The sequence below is a fragment of the Vicugna pacos genome, chromosome 1 (genome assembly GCF_048564905.1).
Source record: "Vicugna pacos chromosome 1, VicPac4, whole genome shotgun sequence".
NCBI classification, from domain to species: domain Eukaryota; kingdom Metazoa; phylum Chordata; class Mammalia; order Artiodactyla; family Camelidae; genus Vicugna; species Vicugna pacos.
The window spans coordinates 63,140,045-63,166,095 of NC_132987.1; the positions used below are offsets into that span (position 1 = coordinate 63,140,045).

Genomic DNA, 26,051 nt, shown 5'->3' on the forward strand with positions numbered 1-26,051 from the left:
CAATAAGAATTCAATAAGAAAAGATATATAAATACAATAAGGAAAGATATATAAATACAAGGGGAAATATTTATTTTTTCTAATTTTTCCTGTGACTTTTTGTCACAGAACCAGTTGATGACAAAGAATCAGAAGCTCTTTGTGCATGTGTATAAACTCCTGTATATTTAATTTGAATTCCTTTGTAATTGTAAGAGTAATATATATTTACCATAGAAAATTTGGAAAAACAAATACACAAGATGGAGAAAGAAAAAAAAGGAATAATACTACTGCATTGATAAACCACTGTGAACATTTTGACATATTCTTCCAAGTTTTTTTAATACATGTACGTATATATTGAAAAACATGGTATTAACTTTTTATAGTTTGTTTTCCTATCTCATTGTATATTAGAAATATGGTGTCGTGTCTGTTAATATTTTCTTATAATACAATTTTAATGGCTGCAGAGTATTTAATTGTATCTTGTACTTAACCAGATCCCTTTACTGGGCATTTTAGACTATTTCTGATTTTTTATTGTTATAAGTAAGCTATGAACATTTTCTATACCACTCTTTGCTTACATTTCTTTTTTTAAAAAAATACTTTATTTATTATTGTATTATTTAATAATTTTATTTTGGTGGAGGGGAGGTAATTAGGTTTGTTTATTTTTAGAGGAGGTACTGGGGATTGAACCCAGGACCTCGTACATGCTAAGCACGGGCTCTACCACTTGAGCTATACCTCCCCCTCTTGCTCACATTCCTTATTATTTCCTTTGAATAAATTCCTAGAAATGGAATTGTTCTAACAAATTGTACACAACTTTCTAAACTTAAACTTAACTTACAAAGTTACAAAAGCAGTTTCTCATAGAAACAATGTTACCTATTGTATGTAGCTTAACTAGGATTACAGGCCACCCACAAAAAAACCTATTTTTTTTTCTAAACATGAAAGTCATCCTAACTCATTTATTTCATGCCTTTTTATACCTGAAGGCCAAGATCTCCCACATCTCTCTCTGCAAAGAGTGTGTATATGTGTTAATGACACAGATTTTTATTGAAGTACCTCTAACCTCAGAGAAGGTCTGGGGTATAGAACTTGAAGTTGCCTCAGTAGGGAACTTGAAATTTGAAGACTTGGGATTTTCTTAAGAGTGCCACCCTATATTATATATTCATGTTTGTTTTAATACAAATCTATGCCTTCAAATTGCCATTAAGGAACACCAAGCCAAATCAGTTTCTGTACTGTTTATTCTGTTGTTTTCTGGAATCCACCCCCTGCCCCCATGAGTATCCCAGGTTTACAAGTATGGATGTAGTATTTTATGTAATACTACTCTTTGTAACAGTTTCTATGTTGCGTATTAAATTGTATGCATATTAAATTATGCATATTAAATTGAAATACAGGATGCTAAGAACACATCTCAGGAAACGTTTATAACTCCCCTCCTCTCATAACTTTACCTTCTGTTTGGAATGAGAAATCTCATAGCTCTAATACAGTCTTATTCACATGCTTCTTCCTTTCTCTTCTGCATGGGGATCAGCTCAATTCTTATACTGGACTGACACAATAGGAAGGACTTTAAAAGATTTCTGTTGCTTATGTTCTCCCTGCCACCCTGACCCCCTGCAATAGCCCCTCTTTTATAAAGAGAGGCTGTTGGGTATAAAGGCGCCTGAAGTAAGATTTAAATTTATGTTTCAGGGGTAAAAGACTCAACTGTACTGGCATTGTTTTCTAAATAGGAAGGGTAGATAGTAGGATGGTGCTTCTAGGAGGGATGAGAAGATGAATCATAGATCACCACAAAACCAATATTGAGACTAGAAGAATGGCAGCAGTGTTGGGGCAAAGATTTCCTAGGTTTCATTTCCTTTTACAGTGGCTGTATTTAGGGATGGATGGTTAATTATTAATATTAATAACATTACTATTATATCATTATAACATGAACCATGACTTTTAAATAGTAACATACATGTTCATTATTTTTTCAGTTCATTTATGAAACAATTATTCCACTCAAGTTTGGAGAAAAATATATGGTAAATACTGTAATTCACACAAAGGGACATTATTTTGAGTTCCTGAAGCAGCCAGCAATATCAAATGCAATGCTACTAATTTTAGAATCCTAAACAACTCCTAAAAATTTAAGATATTTCCTTACTTTTAACTTTCTTCCTTGTTCTTCTAAACTTCTCAATTTTTATTATTTGAAGGAAATCTTAAACCAAGAATTTTAACTGATTTATTAAATATATTTCTTACAAAAACTAGGTAATTGATTTTTCCATTAAAAACAGGTTTTAAAAAATGACCTGGAATCATAGAGAGTGAAAAGATAAGCCACATAGGGAGTGAAAAGAGATTTCCAATAAATACCACAAACAAATGATATCCAGAATATGTATAGAATTTCTACAGAAAAGTAAGAAGATAACACAATAGAAAGCTGAGAAAAGACTTGAACTGTTACTTCACTAAATAGGAGGAATTCCAAAGGACTAAGAAATATGTGAAAGAGTGCTCGATCTCATTAGTAATCAGGGAAATGGAAGATAAAACCAAAATGAGGCACTACTCAAAAATTGAGAATACCAAGTGCTGGAAAGAAAGTACAGTTGTCCTTCAGTATCCTCAAGGGAATGATTCCAGGACCCTCCACAGATACCAAAATCTGCAGATGCTCACATCCTTTATGTAAAAATGGTGTAATATTTGCATATAACCTGTGTAACATCCTCCCATATACTTTAAATCATGTCTAGGTTATGTATTAGATTTAATACAATGTAAATGCTATGTAAATAGTTGCTGGTGCATATAGCAAGTTCAAGTTTTGCTTTTTGGAAGTTTCTGAAAATTTTTCCCCCAAATATTTTCAATCCAAGGTTGGTTGAATCTGTAGCTGTGGAACCCACAGATGCTGAGGGCCAACAATAGAGCACTGGGGACATTCATTCAATGCCCTTGGGAGTGTGAATTGGTGCATCGACTTTGAAAAATACCTAGTAAAAAAAAATACCTAGTAAGGTTGAAAATACACATACTTTATGAGCCAGATATTCCAGGCTCTGAGGTACATACCCCAAAGAAACTAGTGTGTAATTATACCAGGACATACATATGAGAATGTTCATAGCACTGATCATATTTAACAAAATAGAAACAACCCAATTGATCATCAATAGAATGGATGTCAGTTATGGTATATTTATTTATATGATCTCATAGCAGTGAAAATGATCTACAACTACATGCAGTTACATAGATGAGCCTTGGAAATATGTTGAGCAAATGAAGTATATTACGCTATGTATGCATCGCAAATGTATTTTTTAAAAGTTCAAAAACAAGCAAATCACTCATAAATGCCAAAACTGTTTAAAAAAAAAGGCAGAAAATGATTACCATGAAAGTTAGGGTAATGGTTACCTGTAGGAGAGGGAAAATGTTAGAGGAAAGGGGGCAGTGGGTTAAGGGTGGATGTGTTTCTGAAGTACTGAAAATATTCTATTCTTTACCCTAGGTTCATCACCTATATGGGTGTTCACTTTATTTTTTTTAATTGTACATTTATGGTTTATTTACTTTATTTTCATTTACTTCTTTATTTAGTCTTACTTATTCATTAACTCATGTATTATTCATAGCATCTCTTCTTTTTTAACCTTCTCTTTTTCCTCCTTATCTCCCTATGATCCCCCTTCCCCAATCAGGCACTTTTCTTGCTTCCCTAATACCTTGTTTACACTTTTCTACTGTCACAGTGAATGATAAGGTCTTTTCTCATACTAGATTGGGAAGTTCTTGAAGGGGATATATTAGTTTCCTCTTGCTGCATAACAAATTGCTCTAGACATACCTTAATAAAACACCTGTATTTTACAGTTCTGTAGGTCAGAAAACTGGACTCATTTGGACTCCTCATGGTCTCACAAGGCCAGAATCAATGTGTTGGCCAGACTAGACTCTTATATGGAGTCTTTGAGGAAGAATTTCCAGAATCATTCAGGTTTTGGCAGAATTCAGTTTCTTGCAGTTATAAAACTGAGGGTCCCATTTCTCTGCTAGTTGTCAGCTTTGGGGTGCTCTGGATGCTATCCACATTCCTTACGTAGCCCCCTCCACCTTCACACCTACAGTGGTGTGTCCTGCTTGGAATCTCTGACTTCTGCTACCAGCTAGAGGGCTCCTGTGATGAGATTGAGTATAGCCAGATTGTCTCTATTTTGCTTAATTCAGAGTCAGTTGATTAATAATTACTTAGTTATAGCAGCAAAATCCCTTTTACCACATAAGGGATATAATCAGAATATATTTCACATTTACAGTCACAAGGATTAGAGTGGGAGATCTTGGGGGCCATCTTAGGGTTCTGCCTATTATAGATGGTTCTGTCTTACTTTCCTCTTATTGTACATCACCTAGTACAATGCCAAATACCCTTTGTTTATTGGATGGATGGATGGGATGGATGGGTGAATGAATGAGAATGCAAAAACAGGAAATGAAGAGCCTATTCACTTTCTTAGCTTTAGAAATAGTAACAACTGACTTCTATGTGACTGGGTTTAATGAGGACCCTTGGGGCTTCAGTCATACAGTAGAATTCAGTCAAAACATTCTCAAGGATAATACCAGTGAATATAGTTCCCTTTTATATCAGAGTTAGGCATTCAGACACTCATTAATTGGTGTCATAGAGGATAAGAGTGATGATGTTATGTATGCTAAGGGATTAGGACCTGAAAACATAACCAGTAGCAATTGAGAATTTTTAGGTGTTGGAAAAATTTCAAAATAGGGCCTTGATTTGCTAATAAAAGAGTAAAAAAATTTTAAACTCCTTACAGTAAAGTTGGCTTTCCATGTGTATTCAATATTTATAACTTTGATAATTATGCAAGTTTCATTATCTAAGGAGAATATTAGCCTGGTAAATATGTGATCCTTTTCTAGCTTAGTAACATTGTGATTTCTGGTTATCTGTCATCAAATGACAGACCATAGTCTGTTGATTCTCAAACTTTAATGTGCATAAAATCACCTGTGACACTTAAAAAAAAATGTGCATTCCTGGGACCAGACCCTAGGAGTCTGATTCAGGAGTTCTGGGGTGGGGTCCATTAAGCTTCATTTTTAAGAAGCAGTCTGATGGTTCTAGGTGCAGGTGGTCTAAGAACCACCACTTGAGAAATTCTTCCATAGACTTTGCTGCTTTAAAATTAATTTAGAAAAACAGTAATTTTTCACTTCTAAAGATATCTTGATTAGGTAAGCTAAAGATATTATTCAGCTGAAAATATTTTGGGGTGGATATAGCTCAGTGGTAGAACACATGTTTAGCATGCACGAGGTCCTGCGTCCAATCCCTCGTACCTCCTCTAAAAATAAGCAAGTATATCTAATTACTTCTCCCCCTCAAAACAATTTTTTAAGTATAAAACACATACTTCATTTTGTAAAATTGAGCACTTTGATATAGAATAAACACTTGAAAGATTGGTTTATTTGTTTTTAAGGTACTGTCACTGAAGAACTGTGTTGTTAAAGTTACAGATAGATAACCAATTTACATGAAAAAATAAACTATGAAAATTGAGCATGTCTGGTTAGTCAGGATCTTGGTTACAAGCAACAGAAACCAACTGTGGTTATGACTAGCCCACAAAATCTCTGGGAGGACTAGAAAACCAGGCTGGAAGGATAAGTAACCAGGAATAATGCCCAAAATCATGTGACAGAACTTGTCCTGTGAAGACATCACTAGCATTGCCACTGGGGATAGACACTTCAATGTGTACCACCACTAGAAATAATGGACACTCTACACCAGTGCTGGAACTAATGCCACCACTGTCTGTGGAAATAGGGGTGTATATTACCACTCTGCTTTCAGTTCAAGGTTAAGGGAGGATGTATCTGCTTGGGGGAACCTAGATCATGTGCCTGTACCCCTAGCCGCAAGAGAGGTCAGGAAAGCAAACATACTGTGTAGCATTTTTCAGCTTCTGTTGAGGAAAGAACTCTGTTTCAGAAAGTATTGGATTCCTCGAACATGGGAATAATGTTTAGATCCTGGGCAGCCTAAAAAAATGGCATATGTCTAACTACAAGTTGTATTTAATGGTTAAATCAAGTGAACAGTTGGGCCTTCAGTGGATTATATAATTATTGATGCACAGTAATCAATACATATGATGTAGTAGGCATTTTACTGATTGTAATTAGTGTAGCTTTTCTACAACTAAACGTTCCATTTCTTGGTTTAGTTGGGAGTGAGAAGGAAAAGATTATTAATTAGATTCTTTTTCAAGGAGTACTTTCCGTTTCTCTTTTCTTTTTTTCTTTTTTTTTTTTTTATTCTGAGAGTACCTTCAGTTTCTTTTTAAGATCTGAAGTATGCATTAATTTGAGGAGAAGGATGAACAGTCCTTCTACCTTGTATCATTTCAAGTGTCTGCTGTGTCCCAAATCCCAATACCTAGGAACAGTATTCCATTGCATTTTAGCCAGTAATCCCTAATGTAAGATATTTTTAACAATGTACAGTTACTTATATATTATGTGCATATACTAATTTACTAAAATTATACGTATTATAAAATAGACACAGACATAAATACAAAATTTAAAGAAATTAAACAAATGGAAATAAAAGTTGTAATGTTTTTTCTTCCATGCTTCGGTGGGTCATTTTATGTATCCCCTGGATAGCAGGCTCATGTTCCTCCCTTGGAGACTACTGAATCAGACAGTGTTTAGCCTCTTAAAGATCTTTAAGCAGGAGAAAGGGAATTTAATGTTAAGTATCTGCGAGCACTGTAGGCTCTACTTTGAGGCAGTATGGGAAATGAGAGACTGAAGTATGGAGTTCAAGGTTAGAAAGTGGTGCCCTGTTCAAATGGAAAGGATTTTAGAAGACAAAGACTTAAGGAATTTCTTGAAGCAGTGCTATAGATGACAAGGGATTCCTTTCGTAGCATATACAAAACAAGCCAGTGTGTATATGAAATGGGAGGTGGGATAGTTTTAATGTTTAAGCTGTTCCCATGGATTTGAAGAGGTGGGTTTGGGTGTGGTAGAGAGAATGTCACTTTGGGAGTAAGATTTGGATGTTTCTTCTCTGGCTGCTTTTAAGATTTTTTTTTTCCTTTGTCTTTGATTTTCTGCCGTTTGATTATGATGTGGCTTTCTTTATATGTATCCTGCTTGAGGTTTGCAGAGCCTCTTGCATCTGTGGATTGAAAAATTCTTGGTGGTTATTTGGTTTCAGTAACAGTTTTTCTGTTTTCTTGGTTGATAAATACTATTCAAAGTCATATTTATCCTTTTTGTTATGATTTGCTTTTCCTAGGATTCTACTATTATATAACATCTTTGAAATTTTCAAGAATGATCTATGGGTCTATAAAGTTTTGCTATTAAAAGTGTGATTTGTAGACCAGCAGCATGGCATCACCTAGGATTTTATGAGAAATGCAGAATTTCAAATCCCATCCCAGAATTAGAATCTGCATTTTAATAAGCTCTCCAGGTAATTATGAGAACATTACAGTTTGAGAAGGACTGCTCCACAGCTAATCAGGTGACTGAGGTTGCTCTTTTTTTTCCCAGAGGGTCTCTGAGTTAAGTAAATAGTTGAACCCAGTTATTCTAACCCCATGCCACACAGGCCAACCAAATTGAGCACTCTCAACATCAGTCTGTTTTAAAAAGAGAAAAGTATACAGTAGGCAAAGAAGAAAGTTACACCATCAGTTACCTTGTTCCTAGGATATAATATGCCCATGATTTGGACATATCATAGTTATGTATATGGCTAGAGTCAAATGTGATGTTAGCAAGTCCTTTTGGACTGTGTCTTGGCTCAGCTGGGCCGCTGCCAAAGTTATGCAGAAAAGATTAAAAAAAAAAGCCTTAGTATGTCATCCTGTTGGTGCAGTAAGGATCTCAGCTTATGCAGAAACCCCAACCTGTGTCCACAGCTCAATCTTCCCGTGTTTTTTTGCCCCCACTTCTAATGAGGATTGGGGCTTTCTACCCAAAATTATAATACTAAAAGCAGGTCTTTATTAGTGCACTAATATTTGCATTATAGGGGTCCTAGAAAGAGAAGAGAGAAAGAACCTGAGAAAATTTTTGAGGAGATAATAACTGAAAACTTCCCCAACTTTGGAAAGGAAACAGTCACCCAAGTCCAGGAAGCACAGAGAGTTCCACACAGGATCAACCCAAAGAGGAACACACCAAGGCACATAGTCATCAAACTGACAAAAATTAAGAATAAGCAGAAAATATTACAGTTAGCAAGAGAAAAGCAACAAGTAACATATAAGGGAACTCCCATAAGGTTATCAGCTGATTTTTCAGCAGAAACTCTACAGGCCAGAAGAGAATAGCAAGATATATTTAAAGTGAAGAAAGGAAAAAACCTACAACCAAGAATACTCTATCCAGCAAGGCTCTCATTCAGATTTCATGGAGAAACCAAAAGCTTCACAGATAAACAAAAGCTAAAAGATTTCAGCACCACCAAACCAGCTTTACAACAGATGTTAAAGGAACTTCTCTAGTCATAAAACCATAAGAAAAGAGAACAAAATGAAGAAAGAGAGAGAGATTAAAAAAAGACCCATAAAAGATTGCTTTGTCAGTTTGGGGTCTTTTATGGTTCCATATAAATTTTGGAGTTGTTTGTTCTAGTTCTGTGAAAATGTTGTGAGTACTTTGACAGGGGTTGCATTGGATCTGTAGATTGCTTTGGGTAGTACAGCCATTTTGGTAATGTTGATTCTTCCAAGAGCACAAGATAATCTTTCCATTTCTTTGTATCATCTTCAGTTTCCTTCATCAATGTTCTACAGTTTTCAGAGTATAGGTAATCTCCTTGGTTAAGTTTATTTCTAGGTATTTTTGATGCAATGGAAATGTTTCTGTCAGTTATAAAATTCTGGTTTTTGAAGTGGGGAAAAAAAGTGAATGAAGGGCTGCAAATGGCAAAATATCCTTCTTTCTTATGGGTGAGTTGTATTCCATTACATACCTATGCTGCATCTTCTTTATCCATTCATCTATTGATGTGCACTTAGTATGCTTCCATATCTTGGCAATTATAAATAATGTTGCTGTTAATAGTAGGATGTATGTATCTTTTTGAATTAATTCTTATTTTGTGGTTGGCTTTATTCCTTTGATAACTATGTAAGTTTAAAAAGCTAAAGCTCTAAACATTCTTAGAAATCAATGAACAGTACATATATGTAAATTTAAATAATATGTGCAGTATATTGTGTATATGTATTTACATGCGATGAATTGTATATGTGCAGCCAAAGTGTAACAGTTGTACCTAATAAAACTGAAAAATGAAAAAAAAAAGTAGATCTTCATTTCTCATCAATATATTTGTTTTTCATATTTGCTTTAGAAGCCTAATTAGTGCTGGTTCAATTGTTTATCTTGCTTATGAAGACACTGTTTAGGAGCAATAGGAACTAAACATTCTTGAGGTCAGATCAACAGTGACTGGCATAGGTTTATTAATTTTGCTGTCTTATCATAGTACTTGCAATTTGTAGACACTTCTTTATTTTCCAACATAAGATAATGACAAATACAACTTAAAGACTTATTTTCTGTAGAATTTATGTCTAGATTATGTGACAAAAGGAGAATTTTTCATGATAGGTATTGATTTCTTCATAGCACCTTTCATGTTACCTTTCCTTTTTAGGATCCTTCTGGACTTAAAGATCTCTTAGAGATTCAAGAACTTTATAACTGGCTCTACATTTTGTGTGCAATACTCATATGTCACTACCTGAACCCTTCATGGGTGGGAGCCCTCCTCTTGAGAGCTGAGAACTTGAAAATTGCATTCCAAGAACAAAAAGATTTTCTAGATCCATCTCATTTCCCTCTCCCCCAAATAGCGCATTTGTTATCTTTAAGCAGTCTTGGTTCCTTTTAGTGAGCAATAGGATACAGGATTACAGTCTGTCTATTGCAGCCTCCTTTTATACTACTTCATGTGACAACTGATACCAGACAGGATGGCATAAGGGACAACTTAGATAATTTATGTGAAGTAGTAGGAGCCTTTCAGAGTCATGAATGTGGACAATTTTAACTCTCATTTGACTTAATTTTTTTCTTACTCTAATATTAAAGCTTTCAGTTGATTTGCATTTATGTTTTAAACTGAGTTACTATCTTTTCCTTTCCTTCATACCCAGTGTAGTCATATTTTAGGTACCATGTTACTATATGTTATTCTACCAAACTTATAATTAAAGTATTATCAAAAGTTTCAGAAATATTGACATTTAAATGCCAACTTTTGCTGCTCATTTTCAATAAATCTCATTATATGATGTCATTGATCCTGTATATTTGAAGGCTCCTAAATTTAACTTCCTTAGTTTCCTCAGTGTACTTAGTCTGATTTCATATGTGTATCCAGCAGATTAATCAAGACCAATTTCACCAAAGATTTATCTTCTTCCTTTAAACAAAGGAATATTTATAATCTATATGCTTAATGACTTTCTAGCAAAATGCATTTAAACTAAGATACCTAGTAATTTAACAGCTATTACTTAAATTCAATATAAGATAACAATTATCGAGATAAGTAGTATGAGTTATTTCATATAATCTGTGTCTCAGTGAGGGTTTATGGTTTTTGCAAAATATGAAATATCCTTTGCTGTCTTATATTATGCTGCCTTGTCAAAAAGGCAATGTTTTGCTTTGCCAGGGTTCTTGGTGTGACTCATAACTTTCCATTTTTCTTTAACTTGGATTACTATTATCTTTAGAGTATGTATCAAAAGTTTGAATTATTTTTATTTTCGTCTGTTTTCTGGAGGAAGAAACCTTACTGCAACATACAACTATATTGCAGTTACAACTTCATGATAATACAGAGTTCAAGTTTCTTAGTATATTCTTTCTAAATGTGGCAAACACAAACACACAGAGTTAATTACAGAATACTAATCATTTAGTTTCTCTTGGAAAATAGAAAGAAAAAACCCTATTGCTCTTAATAGCAAACATTCAAATTATTGTCTTAGACTAGAAATCCTATACCTTCTCTGCCAATATGCAATTCTTTCGGGCTTACTATAGCTTACACATAGAGCACTGGTTCTCAAAATGTGGCTCCTAGACTAGTAGCAACAGCATCACATGGGAAATTGTTTGAAATACATATTATTGGGTCTCACCCCAGACCTGTGGTATCAAAAATTCTGGGCACAAGGCCTAGCAATCTGTGTTTTAAGAAGCCTTCCAGGTCAATCTGATGCATACTAAAATTTGATAGGCATTGCCATGGACTGTACAAAATCTCCTGATAATTATATAATTATTTAAAAAAACTTCTCCATTAAATTCAGAACATCGGTTATTTTTGACAGTTTACAAACTAAAGAATTTATCTAAACTCTAAAGCTGCAGTTTTGAAGGGCCAATATTTTAAAATCTGCATTGATACAACTTTGCATTTGGAAGTCCTAGTGCATTGCTTGCTGCTGTATGGAAACTTTGTTGTATCATTCCCCCTACCGTACTTCTTTTAAAACTGAAAACAGCCTTTCACTTTTTAGGAACCGTTGAGTGGTGGGAGGAGAGTAAAACTGATCACAATATAAGAACATTTTGATAAAAGTTTTATTAAATACTTCTTAAAAATTATAGTAATATTCCCCCAAGAAAATAAAGGAATAAAAATTCCAAGAGATACTGAAAAGCAGGCCAGGGAGCATGTGTAAGATTTAGAAAAGTAGCCCCTATCTCTTTCCGTTATAATTTTTCAGCCTTCCTATGTTTTAAGATGTGAAGGAAAGTCCAGTCTATTAACATAGCAGGATACAAGTATACCGTAGTTATATAGCCTATAATCCCTATGAATCTTAAAGATAACATTTAGTTAGAGTCTCTATCTGAAGAATAATTTAATGATGCTGTATAATACCAGTATTAAATAGTATCTTTAAAAATCCTGATTTTTACTGGGATAGTGGAGCTGCCTGTTAATCATGTACCTGTTTTTCAGCATTTAAAAATAATAATTTATAGTATAATAGTGTTTTGTGTAAGTATATTTATGCATGGGCTTTGAATTCAGAGAAATCTAGATTTGAATTTCAGTTCAGTCACTTACTAACTTTGTGTGACCCCAAGGCATGTTTCCTAACCTTCCTAAATGGTAGTTTCCTCATGTGCACAGTGCCTGCCTCATAAGGACATTTTGTGGATTGAACAAGATTGTATCCATATGGAACAATTAACAAATGTTCCCATGCTTATATGTAAAAGTTAGCTTCGTTTATTTTCTCCTTTCTTTTCTTTCTCCTGCTTACTTCAATGCCTTATTGTTATTTATTTATTTATTTATTTATTTAGTAAAATTATATTTTGTTCCTATGTCTTAGGCACTGTTCTAAGCATGAATATAGCTTTTAAAAATAGAGAGCTTTTCGAGGTATGATTTCTGAATCTAAAATAAACCAATTCCAGTTTGTTGCAAAATTCCTTTAATTGTTTCTGTCTTATTTTACATATCATTATGGAGTCATAAAATATATATAACAAGATTAAATTGAAATATTGTATTGCTGTGGTTCCAAACGGGCATGTCCCCCTCCAATATAGAAGATAAAGGTGGTTGATTGGTTATTACTGGTAGTTGGTATCATGTTTTCCCAGAGCTTTTGTTGCAGTTATTTTTTGTATGTATGATTTAGTTTTCTCCTTATTGTATTTTAAACATTTTGTTTTACTTTGAATTTTTGGATTATCATTTTAAGGATCTCTTTTAAAATTTCTGAAGAAATTCTTTTCTTTTTTTTTAAACTTTTTTTTATTGAGTTATGGTCATTTTACAATGTTGTGTCAAATTCCAGTGTACAGCACAAGTTTTCAGTTATACATGAACATATATGTATTCATTGTCACATTTTTTTCACTGTGAGCTACCACAAGATCTTGTATATATTTCCCTGTGCTATACAGTATAATCTTGTTTATCTATTCTGCATATGCCTGTCAGTATCTATAAATTTTGAACTCACAGTCTATCCCTTCCCACCCCTTTGCCCCTTGACAACCACAAGTTTGTATTCTTTGTCTATGAGTCTGTTTCTGGTTTGTATTTATGTTCTTTTTTTCTTCTTTCTTTTTCTGGCTTACTTCACTTAGAATGACATTCTCCAGGGACATCCATGTTGCTGCAAATGGCATTATATTGTCATTTTAATGGCTGAATAATATTCCATTGTGTCCTTTTTATGGCTGAATAATATTCCATTGTATAAATATACCACATCTTCTTTATCCAGTCCTCTGTCGATGGACATTTAGGCTGTTTCCAAGTCTTGGCTATTGTAAATAGTGCTGCTATGAACATTGGGGTGCAGGTGTCATTTTGAAGTAGGGTTCCTTCTGGATATATGCCTAAGAGCAGGATTCCTGGGTGATATGGTAGGTCTATTTCTAGTCTTTTGAGGAATCTCCATACTGTTTTCCACAGTGGCTGCACCAAACTGCATTCCCACCAGCAATGTAGGAGGGTTCCCTTTTCTCCACAGCGTCTCCAGCATTTGTCATTTGTGGACTTTTTTGAATGATGGCCACTCTGACTGGTGTGAGGTGATATCTGACTATAGTTTTGATTTGCATTTCTCTGTTAATTAGTGATATTGAGCATTTTTTCATGTGCCTATTAATCATTTGTATTTCTTCCTTGGAGAATTGCTTGTTTAGGTCTTCTGCCCATTTTTGGATTGGATTGTTTGTTTTTTTCTTATTAAGTTGTATGAGCTGCTTATATATTCTGGAGATCAAGTCTTTGTTGGTTTCATCATTTGCAAAAATTTTCTCCCATTCTGTAGGTTGTCATTTTGTTTTACTTAAGGTTTCCTTTGGTGTGCAGAAGCTGATAAGTTTAATTAGGTCCCATTTGTTTATTCTTGCTTTTATTTCTATTTCTTGGGTAGACTGCCCTAGGAGAGCATTTTTGAGATGTATGTGAGATAATGTTTTGCCTATATTTTCTTCTAGGAGGTTTATTGTATATTGTCTTATGTTTAAGTCTTTGATCCATTTTGAGTTTATTTTTGTGTATGGTGTAAGGGAGTGTTCTAGCTTCATTGATTTATGTGCTGCTGTCCAGTTTTCCCAACACCATTTGCTGAAGGGACTGTCTTTACTCCATTGTATATTCTTGCCTCCTTTGTCGACCAAAAGTTTAGTTGACCAAAAGTTTGTGGGTTCATTTCTGGGCTCTCTATTCTGTTCCATTGGTCTATATGTCTTTGTACCAATACCATGCTATTTTGATTACTGTAGCTCTGTAATATTGTCTGAAGTCTGGGATAGTTATTCCTCCAGCCTCTTTCTTTTTCGTCAGTAATATTTTGGCAATTCTAGGTCTTTTTTGGTTGCATATAGATTTTATTATGATTTGTTCTAATTCTGTGAAATATGTCCTGGGTAATTTGGTAGGGATTGCATTAAATCTGTAGATTGCCTTGGGCAGTGTGACCATTTTAACAATACTGATTCTTCCAATCCAGGAGCATGGGATATCTTTCCATTTTTTAAAGTCTTCTTTAATTTCCTTCATCAATGGTTTATAGTTTTCTGTGTATAATTCTTTCACCTCCTTGGTTAGATTTATTCCTAGGTACTTTATTACTTTGGGTGCCATTTTAAAGGGGATTGTTTCTTTACTTTCTTTTCCTGTTGATTCATCGTTAGTGTAAAGAAATGCAACTGATTTTTGTACATTAATCTTGTAACCTGCTACCTTGCTGAATTCTTAGATTATTTCTAGTAGTTTTTGTGTGGCCCTTTTAGGATTTTCTATATATAGTATCATGTCATCTGCATATAGTGACACTTTAATCTCTTCTTTTCCAATTTGGATCCCTTTTATTTCTCTCTCTTGCCTGATTGCTGTGGCTAGAACTTCTAAGACTGTGTTGAATAGGAGTGATGATAGTGGGCAGCCTTGTCTTGTCCCAGATTTTAGTGGGAAGCTTTTGAATTTTTCACTGTTGAGTACTATGCTTATTTTAGCTATCTTTAGATTTTTTATTACTTAAAGTAAGAAGCTATCAAAGAATAACTTTATGTTTGGCAGCAAATTTTCCATAATTAATAATGCCTTGTATTTATAAAATACTTTTTTCCAAAGAACAATGTTCTCATTCTTTTTCATTACACAATTTTTGTATTTCACAATAAAGTGACTTATGTATCATCCCAGCCCAACATATGTCACCAACAATATAAGTTTAGAACCCAGGCCTCCAGACTAGGAAGATAGTTCTCTTAGCAAAATTAAATTAAGAGTTCTAAGTTTGATTTAATTTTTGACTGCTCTTGTTAAATTTGTTTAATATTTTTATTACGGCCCAGCTTTAGAAATATGTACCAAAATTTTATCAGCCTACATACATTTTTCAGCATCCCACACTCCTAGGGTGATTGAAAAACATCACTGTCGGGGGAAGCAGGGAGCTATTTTTCCAGTCATTCAGTATACATTATTGCTTTGCTGGGTAATGTGTATGCAAAATGATAAAGCATGGTGTGTGGGCCTTCTTAGACTCTAGCATCCTTGATAGCTTTTCCAGTAAGACTTTGTTTGTTTGTTTGTTTATTGAGCACTCAGCTTCAAACATTGACTGCCCTAGGTTCTGGCACAACTTCCAGACAGTAGACAGAGGGTAGAAAAAAATACATTATGGTGTTATAGAAATGAAACCTTTACTCTGGCAGTAGGAGTTCACATTTCAAAAGCTGATGATTGTCAAGCTGATCTAAAAGACTTTATGAGAATGCAAAAATAATTGCTTCTTTTTAAAAACAATTTCTAAAATAAAATTTGTTTTTGCTTTAAATAGCCTTTCATGTTAATAAGCAAAGTATATACTTGATTATTTTTGATTGATTCTCTTCTTTAGAATGTGCTGGCAGACAACATTCCAAGCAGGAGTAAAAAGGGATAACTGTACCATAGTTTAAATGAAATGAAAGTATAGTGTTTCAATGAAAAATAAAAATCCATTTACCTAGATTCAATTGTGCTGAAAATTGATGGCATTGCTTACATTTTGGAACCTTGTCACTTATTAGTCACAAAGTTAAGTACTAGTTTGGGGTCAAGGGGAGCCTCTTGAGATAATAAAAAAAAATTTCACTGTAATGGAAAAGAATCTGAAAATATATGTGTGTGTATATACATGTGTATATATACATATTATGTGTATATATACATATAACATATGTGTATATGTATGTATACATATATGTATATATATAACTGAATCACTTTGCTGTGTACCTGAAACTAACACTGGAAATAAATTACACTTCAAAACAAATTTAAACATACACACACACACACACACACACAATCCTCAAAGTTGCTGAAAACATCTTGTTTTAAGTTGTGAAGGAATAATGATCAACAAAAGCATTTACATAAAATCAGTATTTAGCAATTTTACAAATCTACTGTAAAATAAAAGTTTGGGTTTTGAACAAAATTTGAACATTTCAGTATAAACAATAAGACCAAATTGCTGTTTAGTAGGAGCCTCGGAAACTTTGGATATCATTAGTAGCTAGAGTATACAGGATTACCATTGTGATATTTGAAAACTACATTAGAACTCCTCGGTTACTTAGTTTTATAGAATGACTGAACTATAGAATAAAAATGTTGTTTGAGTATCACTTTGTTTTAGTCCTTTTGTTAAATAAAATAACTTGTCACTTTTACCAGTAAATCCTCAATTTGATTTCACAGTTACACTATGAAGAAATGATTTTTGGAAAGCTGATTAAAATTTTAAATAGGGTAGTGATAATACATTTGGCCACAATTTAAATTCTGCATACATTTTAGGGAGAGTTTTACAGGAATGTTAAGTTTTGAACAAGTGCTTATTTCATGCATTTAAAAATAAAGTTAGGGCAAGCACTTTTTTAAATGGGCAAATATATGTTCAAATTAAATACTAAACCAGTAAAGGGATTCCATCATGAAAGAAGACTGATGATGCAATCTCAGGTACTGACAGAAATTAACCCCAGTACAGCAAATTATAAATTCAGAATTGAAATTCTTTCATTACAACTGAAATTGCCAAAAAATTTTTTTGATGAAATAGTCTGAACTGAGATTTAAATATTTTCATTTTATGGTATTTGTTGAGGATGTAATATACCCAATAATACATTTCTGTGAAATTAAGTATAAATACAGGACTGGAAATAGGTTTAAAACATTTCATTAGAGATCAAAAATCAAACCCCCATGTACCAAAAAATATTAACAGTTTATTAGGAATTCTTCCCTTTCTTACCTGTACTGGTATTTCAGATGAAAGTACAGTATAATTGGAGCAAAGGATACAAATTCTGTCGGTTAGAAATAATCTGGTTTATGCTAAGGGAAGAACAATAACAGCAACAATAGAAAGCCTTTTTCTTAAGCAAACATGCGATCATGAATTTCTCCAGCTAGACCCTTGGTCAATCTTTTTATAATAAAAAAGGCATTAATCTTTTAATGAAAAAGGAATATATAGAAATCCTTAGGTTTTGGAATGTATAGAAACTTTAGGTTTCTATATGTTACTTTTTCATGTCTATTATGCAATTCATATATTAATATTCACTGATATTTTAAGATGGGAAAACAATTTACTTCTAACAATTTATTTTTCCAATAGCATATTACTATGTTAAAAAGATTTGACTGTGTTCATTTAACCTGGTGATCTCAATTTCAACAAATGTCTATTAGCAATGAATTAAACCTTATTGTAAAGAAATTCTTTATAGTATTATGACCAGAGTTTCTAATCCTGGAGAAGGCCACAGTGAATTAGCCATACATGGTGCCATTAAAGTTTGTTGTGATGAGATTATAATAAATTTGTTCAGAGTGTTCATAAAGTTTTGACTTTTAAGGTGCTATGCTATAGAGAAACATAAAAAGATGTCATTGTATCATCTAAAAATTTGACTGTTTTGACCATAATCTATACTTTTAATTTTCTGACTGGTTAAAACGAAGATCTGCCTCATAATGAAGCACATTGTGGCATCTCTATAAATGCTGCTATGTGAAAGTAAAAATAAGGAAAATTAGTTGTGATAATCACATTTGGAGCATTCATAGAAAAATATGTATTCCCTGAATTAGTCTTGTTAGGTGGTCGTCACTCAGTATGAATCCCAATATTATAAACAAAAATGAGGTGCTAATGGATTTTTCTCTACCTATTTCCAACACTCTACTTCAGTTTTGTCAGTTAGGTCAATGACACCTCCTTTTAAAATGTACCTTTAATTTTTTTTCTCTTTCTTCAGTAATGACACCATAGACATGGTGGTCTGAATTTTCAAACTCTTAATACAGAACACTTAAAATTAGCATCAGGCTGAGATTTTGAAATATTTTCAGTCCTTGACTTTTTTACTATATACCCTTGTACACTTCCCATTATTTGCTTCCTCTGAGGAATCAAGAGATTTCTTCAAGGCCCTTGCTTTCTGAAAAGGAATAGTAATTTTATAACAAATTATTTGTTTTTTTCTTTTTACCCCTCTATCAGCTTGGCAGTGGTCAAAGCCCTGACTCTACTAGTCCTCTGACATCATACCAGCAGGAAGGTGGAGTAACAACTGGTGGTTAGAGGTGGAAGTCCAGGTTCTCCAGACTGTCTCCACTGATTCTACATGGTGGGGAGTGGGGCCGCATTACCTTGCAGTAGGCACGAAAGCCCTGGCTTTCCACTTGTCCTTCTTTGACACCACATCAATGGGGAGCGATAGGAGCCACTGAAATGCCAAATTACAGTCCTGTAAGGATGGAAGTTTAGGCTCCTCACTTAGCCTTTGCTGACATGGGTTGGATGAGGCCACATTTGTTTCTGAGGTGTTTGACTGGAGTAGAGAAGTTATTGTCTGAAAGTTTTCTGTCTTGTTAAGTTGCCCCTTTCCTGGTATTTTGGCTAGAGAAAGCAGGCTTTTATTGGTTTGTTTCTTTTGTTTTTGTCTCTGTCCGTTGGTGTTTCTGGATTGCCAACTCGGAGACGTCAGTTCCAAGTCTAGGATACATGAAGCAAAAGGATAACCCAGGGAACTGATCACCTTGTCCTTCCTCGGATCCTAAAGTCCTTAGTTGTCTTCTTTTAACTCTTTAGAGTCTTCTTATCTTTGTTTTAGATGTGATGGCCAGGATTTTCAGTTTAGAAATAGGGAAAAGTACCTCTGTTACATCTTCCTGGAAGCAGAAGTCACTAATTGATACTTAAAATCATATGAACTTAATACCTTTCATAAAAATTTAAAGTTAAAAATGATTTAAAAAAGAAAACCCATATATGCTTTCTCATATATTCTCATTTCTGACCTCTTTGGGTCACATAATTTTATTAATAGCTACAATAAAATGATTTTTGTTGTATTTTCTATCAGCAAAATTTCATATCAATGGCATAGTGGTTGAAATCATAAAGGAAATACCTAAATGTAGAGTGTTTTTTAGATTTAATATTTAAAAATTTTAGAGCAAATTTAAAGAGGAGGTTTTAAAAGTATAACAAACTTTTATCAGTCATCACAGTATCTTCATTTAATAAGCAATAGTGTATGGTTCTTTCTCCTTGGTATTTGTTAGTCTGGAAAGTACTGTAAACGGTATTATTGTGGTTTGTTAAACAGTTATTAAATCATATTTTAAATTACTACTTTTATATAATTCTTTAGGGACTTGACCTTCCTTAACAGTTGTCCTTTTATTTCTTATTGAATTATTCATCTCAAATGTGTATATTTTTTTAATAATTCATATTTACCATTTCTTCATATGTTAAAGGACATTATTTCTATAATATTCTTCTAAAGCTTATATAGCTTAGTGTTAAAAACCTGTTATACAGAATATCTGTCATTATCTCAGGCCCTTTTAACATTCACAGCAGTGACTGTTCTCATAGAAAGTTATAGTACTGTATATATATGGGTATTACATAATGGGCTTTATTTAGTAAGGATGATGTCATTGCATGGGATGGCCTGAAGGAGTTATTAGAAGAGCATAAGACTTTTGATTACTAGCATTTTTTAATAAATGCCATAAAGTTGAAAACATTAATTTGTGTTTGAACGGGAATGAACCTAGGTTTTCCTGGCTTAGCTTTAGAAATTTAAAGAAATAAGTTTTACTGTCTTAATTACATAGCTGAACAGAATGAAATATTAATCACTTTTTTTTTCCCTTGGGAAAGAGAAATGGAGTTAGGGAGAAAAGAACTAATAAACAACCAACATTCTTTGTTATATAGTTGTAAAACTAACTTTTTGAGATTTGGCATTACAGAATGCTTTGAACTTTTGTTTCTGTAATTTCTGTATCATTTAGCTTATTGCTAAGGTGTAAGATATGGTTACTAGAAAAGTCTATAATTTTAGAGAAAGATTTTTAAGGTACATATCACGAAAAAAGAGGCAGATTACATTTATTTTCTACTTTGAGTACTGTACAGTTGGATTTTTTTTATCATGGTAAAATATTTGTAACATAAAATTTACCACTTTAATCATTTTAAAGTGCCCTTCTCAGTAGTTTTGAGTACATTTACATTGTTGTGCAGCCATCACCACTATATCCATCTCCAAAACTTTTCCATCATCCCAAACTGAAACTATATCTATTAAACAACAATTCACCAATACCTCTTCCTTCTATCCCTGGAACCATTCTACTTTCTGTCTCTATTGTAGGTACCTCATTAGGTGGAATCATACAATATTTGTGTCTTGCTTGTTTCACTTAGGACAATGTTTTTAAGGTTCATCCATGCTGTAGCATGTATCAGAATTTCTAATTACTTTTTAGGGCTGAATATTACTTTATTGTATGCATATACTACATTTTGTTTATCCATTCATCTGTTAATGGACATTTGGGTTGTTTCCACCTTTTGCCTAGTATGAACAATGTAGCCATAGTACTGGTAAACAAATGCCTGTTTGAGTCCTTGCTTTCAGTTCTTTTGGGTATATATTCAGAAGTGTAATTGCTGGATCATAAACATAACTTCATGTTTAATTTTTGAAAAACTACTCTTATGTTTCCTACAGCAGTTGTACCATTTTGCATTCTCACCAGCAATGCACAGGGGTTCCAGTTATTCTGTATCCTCACCAACTCTTGTTATTTTCTGGCTTTTGTTTTTAATGAAGGCCATCCTGATTTATATGAAGTGATATCTCACTGTGGTTTTGATTTGCATTTCAATAATGATTAGCGATGTTGAGTGTTTTTCATGTGCTTTTTGACTATTTGTGTGCGTTTTGCAGCTTGGTTTTTTGGGAGGAGGGGGTGGTAATTAGGTTGATTTATTTATTTTTTAATGGAGGTACCAGGGATTGAACCCAGGATCTCATGCATGCTAAGCAGGCACTCTGCCATTGAGCTATACCCTCCTCCTTCTTTGGAAAACTGTCTATTCAAGTCCTTTGCCCATTTTTTAATAGAGTTGTTTATTTTCTTGTTGAATTTTAGGAATTTTTATATATATGTGTGTGTGTGTGTGTGTGTGTGTGATATCAATTGATTTACCCATTGTATTTATAATTCATGTTGCAGAGGGTTGGTGGTGGTGTGGGTATAATCTGGCTTGGTCTGTATGTCTCCTACATTTCCTCTGCTGCTACTAAGGATCTTTTCTTGTGATTCCCTTCATGAAGCCCATATTTTAAAATTAATTAATTACCTACCAAGTAAACTTAGTTTATTCAGAAATAATTTTCCAATTTTTAATTTAAAAACAACTAACGCTGAGTTGATCAGCATGAAATATCCAGTGTTGGCACACTGAATTAACTTAATTCTAGCAAATAAACTTGACCTTTTAATAAGTCAGGTATTGTGTTAGATGCTAAAGACACAAAGCTCTTGGTCTCAAGGAACTTAAAATCTAATGAAGAGTTACCATGTGATAATTGCTACACTAAAGTAAGAGAAACACAGCCAAGGAATCATTTGAGTGCCTTGACCATTCAAGGAAATATAATGAGATTATGCTTGAGATGGCTCTTAAAGGAGAAACAGGAGTTTCCCAGGGTATCAAGACTGCGTGGAGCCATAGAGTTTAGTGTTACTTCCTTTGAGAGGGTCCTCAAGGTTAAAAATCACTGGTATATATGACTCTGAAAAGCTGGGAGGGAAGGAAAGCCAGCCCCTGTGAATGAGAGAGAGAAATTAAGAACATTGTGAGCTGAGCAAACGCCCTGAAAAAGTCTTAATATATATATATATATACACACACATACATATGTTTATGATAGTAAGCATTACACAATGGCTAAAAAATCTATTTTTTAAATGAGAGATTTGGTCCCTTTTCCCTTTGTGCTTTAGGTAACCTGCTCATGCATAAGAGCTAGAAATATTCAGAATATATAGAATCAGAGAAGTTCAAGTTGACCTATTGTGATGTAGAAAACTTAAGTTTAAATCCAGAATATTTGTATTAATTGGTTCGACTGAATTTTACTTATTTTGGGCATGATTCAAATAGGTGGTTCCCTTGAACAGAAATGTCACTGCTTTATTTCTTCTGATAGCTTACATGAGAACAGAGAGAAGAATAGAGGGGCAGAAGAAAGTACGAATTAGATCTGGTGGGTCGAAGGAAATTATCTCAGATACCTTATAAAAGTGAGACACTGGTCTAAGAAAAAGGAAGTGGGCTTCCCACAACACTGGAAGGAATCAAGAATGGTGGTTGCAACAACAGTGTGACTGAAAGAAGGCGCAAAATTGAGCAGACTTCTTTAAGAGCAAAAAGGGAATTTGTTGAACTAAATATTGAATCACTTCTTAGATATTTAGAATTATTTTCTTATAAGAGATTTAATTTATGAAATTATATTATTAATAAGTTTTTGTATTATAAAGAGTTAAGGTTTTTCCTTTTGCCAACTTAAGAAAAGTGAGCAATATCATGTTATATTCTGTATATCATGATTATATTCTTTTTCTGGACCTTGTGACCTTCACAGTCTCAAAGAGAAATTGAAAGTTAGAAAATTAGCTGAGAGAAAAATGCCATGTCAATAAATAAATGTTTCCAAAAAACTTTTTTTCAGGTGTCAGAAGCTGCGTTACTGTTGTCTTTGGGCTCCGGGTTTGTCCCCTGAAAGTAGGACTCAACTACTCCTAATTCATAAAATCATAAAGTTGTTAAATAGTTAAAGGGAGAGAAAGACGTAGGAAAAAGTACCTCTTAGCAGGCTTCCTGCCTGCAGAAAAAGTAAAATAATTGAAAAAATCTCACTGAAAGTGCTAGAAAGGGAGATTCTGAAATGCTTTAGAGATTAAGATGGTAATAAATGGTAGAGCTGGGACTAAAACCTGGCTCTATCATTTGTCTCATTTAAGATAATAGTTTTTCTGTAGATTGCATTGTTTGAGGGTATGGTTTTGAAGACTCTTTATTGGCAAGGTTGTAATCAGCCGCATTTCAAGATGAGAGAAAATAACGTGAGAATTGAATCACAGGGGTTTTTTTTTTTACCTTTTTTGTTCACAGTCCAGGTCTTTTATTTTCTTTACACCATCATGCCATGAATTCATAGGGAATGGGTTCCAACAGTTCATGTTCCTTTGCATTGGTTCTCATGAAGTGTGCTTCTCTGGGTGAAGCAGGCTGGTGGTTCAGCTGAACCCACGTACCTTTCTCTTTGGCTTCATTTTTCTGATCACTTTCCTTCACTCATTTCAGGGAGCTATCTCAGCTCTGAGAGTGCTTAATATACTCAAAATGCACATTAATTCTCCTGGCAAGAATCTTGCCTTTCATTGTTTACAATAATGCTAACAGTATGCTTGTAACACTGTAGACTCTTACAGTTTTGCGATGGCAACATTTGTGGGGCATTCCTTTTTGAACAGTACCTAGTCCCTTGATGTCTACAATATCATCTTTCTTACAGATTCACATGTATGTGACCAAAGGAAGAACTCCATGTTTTCTAAAAGGCCTAGAGAACATGTAGCGGGTGCCTCTCCTCTTCCCTTTATGTTGGTCATTTTGTCAAATTATTTATCTAGAAATTCATCTATAGGCTTTTAGAGTTGAATCCTTCACTTTGTTTCCCAAAATGTCAAAACAATAGTTTTGATTGTTTTAGATCATCCAAGGGCAGAACTACCACTCCTGGAAGATGGTGGTTCCGGCCAAAAGGATCAGTTTTAAGGATGGTATTTATAAACTCAGAAATTGAGTTTGTTTTCCAGTGTTATATGAAACCAAAATCCATTCAAGGCAGAAATTCATGTTCTTTTCTTTGTGAGCAAAGATGATCTTTTAAGCTAGTTAACGTATTTTGCTTTCTCTGCAATATTGGAAAAGGAAAAATGTAGTGTATTGAATGATACCAAAAAATAAGTGAGGGGAGAAAAATTAAATGGAAAGTTACAGGAAAATAAATATAGGAAAATAAATATGTACTTGTGTGTAAATACATATACCCCTTTTCTCATCTTTAAAATTAATATTTAGTGATCTTTGTTGTCATATATTTTGTAACTTCAGCTAACATGTTTCACTACAGATAGCCACGTGTATTTATGGTGAGCTAAATCCATTAGATGCTCTTCTGTCATGTTACTGCAGTTCCGTTAATTGTTCTGCTAGAGCAGAACTAGGATGCTTTTTTCTCCAGACTTCAATAGCATTTTTTTTTCACTGCCTTTCAGTCTCCATGAACAGGCTCTTGGAGGCCCCTTAGGGCCACTGTCTGCTTTCTTGTTTTAAGCCAATGTCAGATATTTTAGGTCTTTGTTACTGCAGCGCTCCACTTCCAGATACCAATTTCTGTTTTGTTTTTTATTGCTGTGTCTCAGACGACTACAAAGCTTAGTGTCTTACAGAAAAACCAATAGTCATTAATTCTGAAACTTCTCTTGAGATTGATGTCTTTCCCTTTTTGCCCCCTCTCCACAAATCTAACTTGCCACAGAAGTTTCTGTTACACAGGGGTGAAAAGTAGCTGATTTAGAACTAGGGCACAGAAGTTGCAAGATAAGTCTGGAACATCTTTTGCCAGAATATGAGGAAATGCTAAAAGAAAGTGAAGATGGCATATCAAAAAGATATAGGATCTAGCTTAAGGGGGCATTTTCATAATCAAGTCTGAGTCTTAATGAATTATAACATTGAATAAAATGAAAACCCATGAGTCCATGTAGCAAACAGGTCAATATATCATGCACATCTATTTTTTTAATAGGAAGACAAATATCATCAATTAAAAACATTTTATATACTTCAGAATGGAAAAAGGTTGTGATGTCATTTTTTGTACACTTTAAACCACTCTTTTTATGGCTGCAATCTATTTCAGCTTTTTAAAAAATTATTAAATATTTATCTATAAAACTATAGATACACATAATAGTTTTTCCCTCAAGAGGTGAATTTGATTCATTTTATCTAAATACATACTTTTTTGGAAATAAATTATTTTCAATATAGATTGTGTAGTATTTCTTTTTTTCCCACACACACAATAAACTTGTACATATTTTAGATACAAAATCGAGTAAATTAATAACAGCTAATTATATCATCTTGTGCAAGTTAATTGTCTTATGCCTCATTTTTTTTTTCTTTTTTATTGAAGTATAGTTGACTTGGTGTTTCAGGTATATGGCAAAGTGATTACTTATATATACAAAGTTATACATATATATTCTTTTTCGGATTCTTTTCCGTTATAGGTTATAAGATATTGAATATAGTTCCCTGTGCTATACAGTAGGTCTTTGTTGTTTTTCTGTTTTATATATAGTAGTGTGTATCTGTTAATCTCAAAGTTCTAATTTATCCCTCCTTTCCCACCTTTCCCCTTTGATAACCATCAGTTTGTTTTCTATGTCTGTGAGTTTATTTCTGCTTTGTAAATAAGTTCATTTGTAGCATTTGTTTTTA

At 33.6% G+C, this 26,051-nt stretch overlaps 1 protein-coding gene and 1 pseudogene across 6 annotated transcripts in view; one reads left to right on the plus strand and one right to left on the minus strand.

Moving 5' to 3' along the window:
• LRCH3 (leucine rich repeats and calponin homology domain containing 3) overlaps positions 1-26,051 on the plus strand; it is a 110,466-nt gene that overhangs the window by 6,787 nt on the left and 77,628 nt on the right. The gene's annotated exons all lie outside the window — the stretch shown is intronic.
• LOC107033250 (large ribosomal subunit protein eL21 pseudogene) lies at positions 23,676-24,157 on the minus strand (annotated as a pseudogene).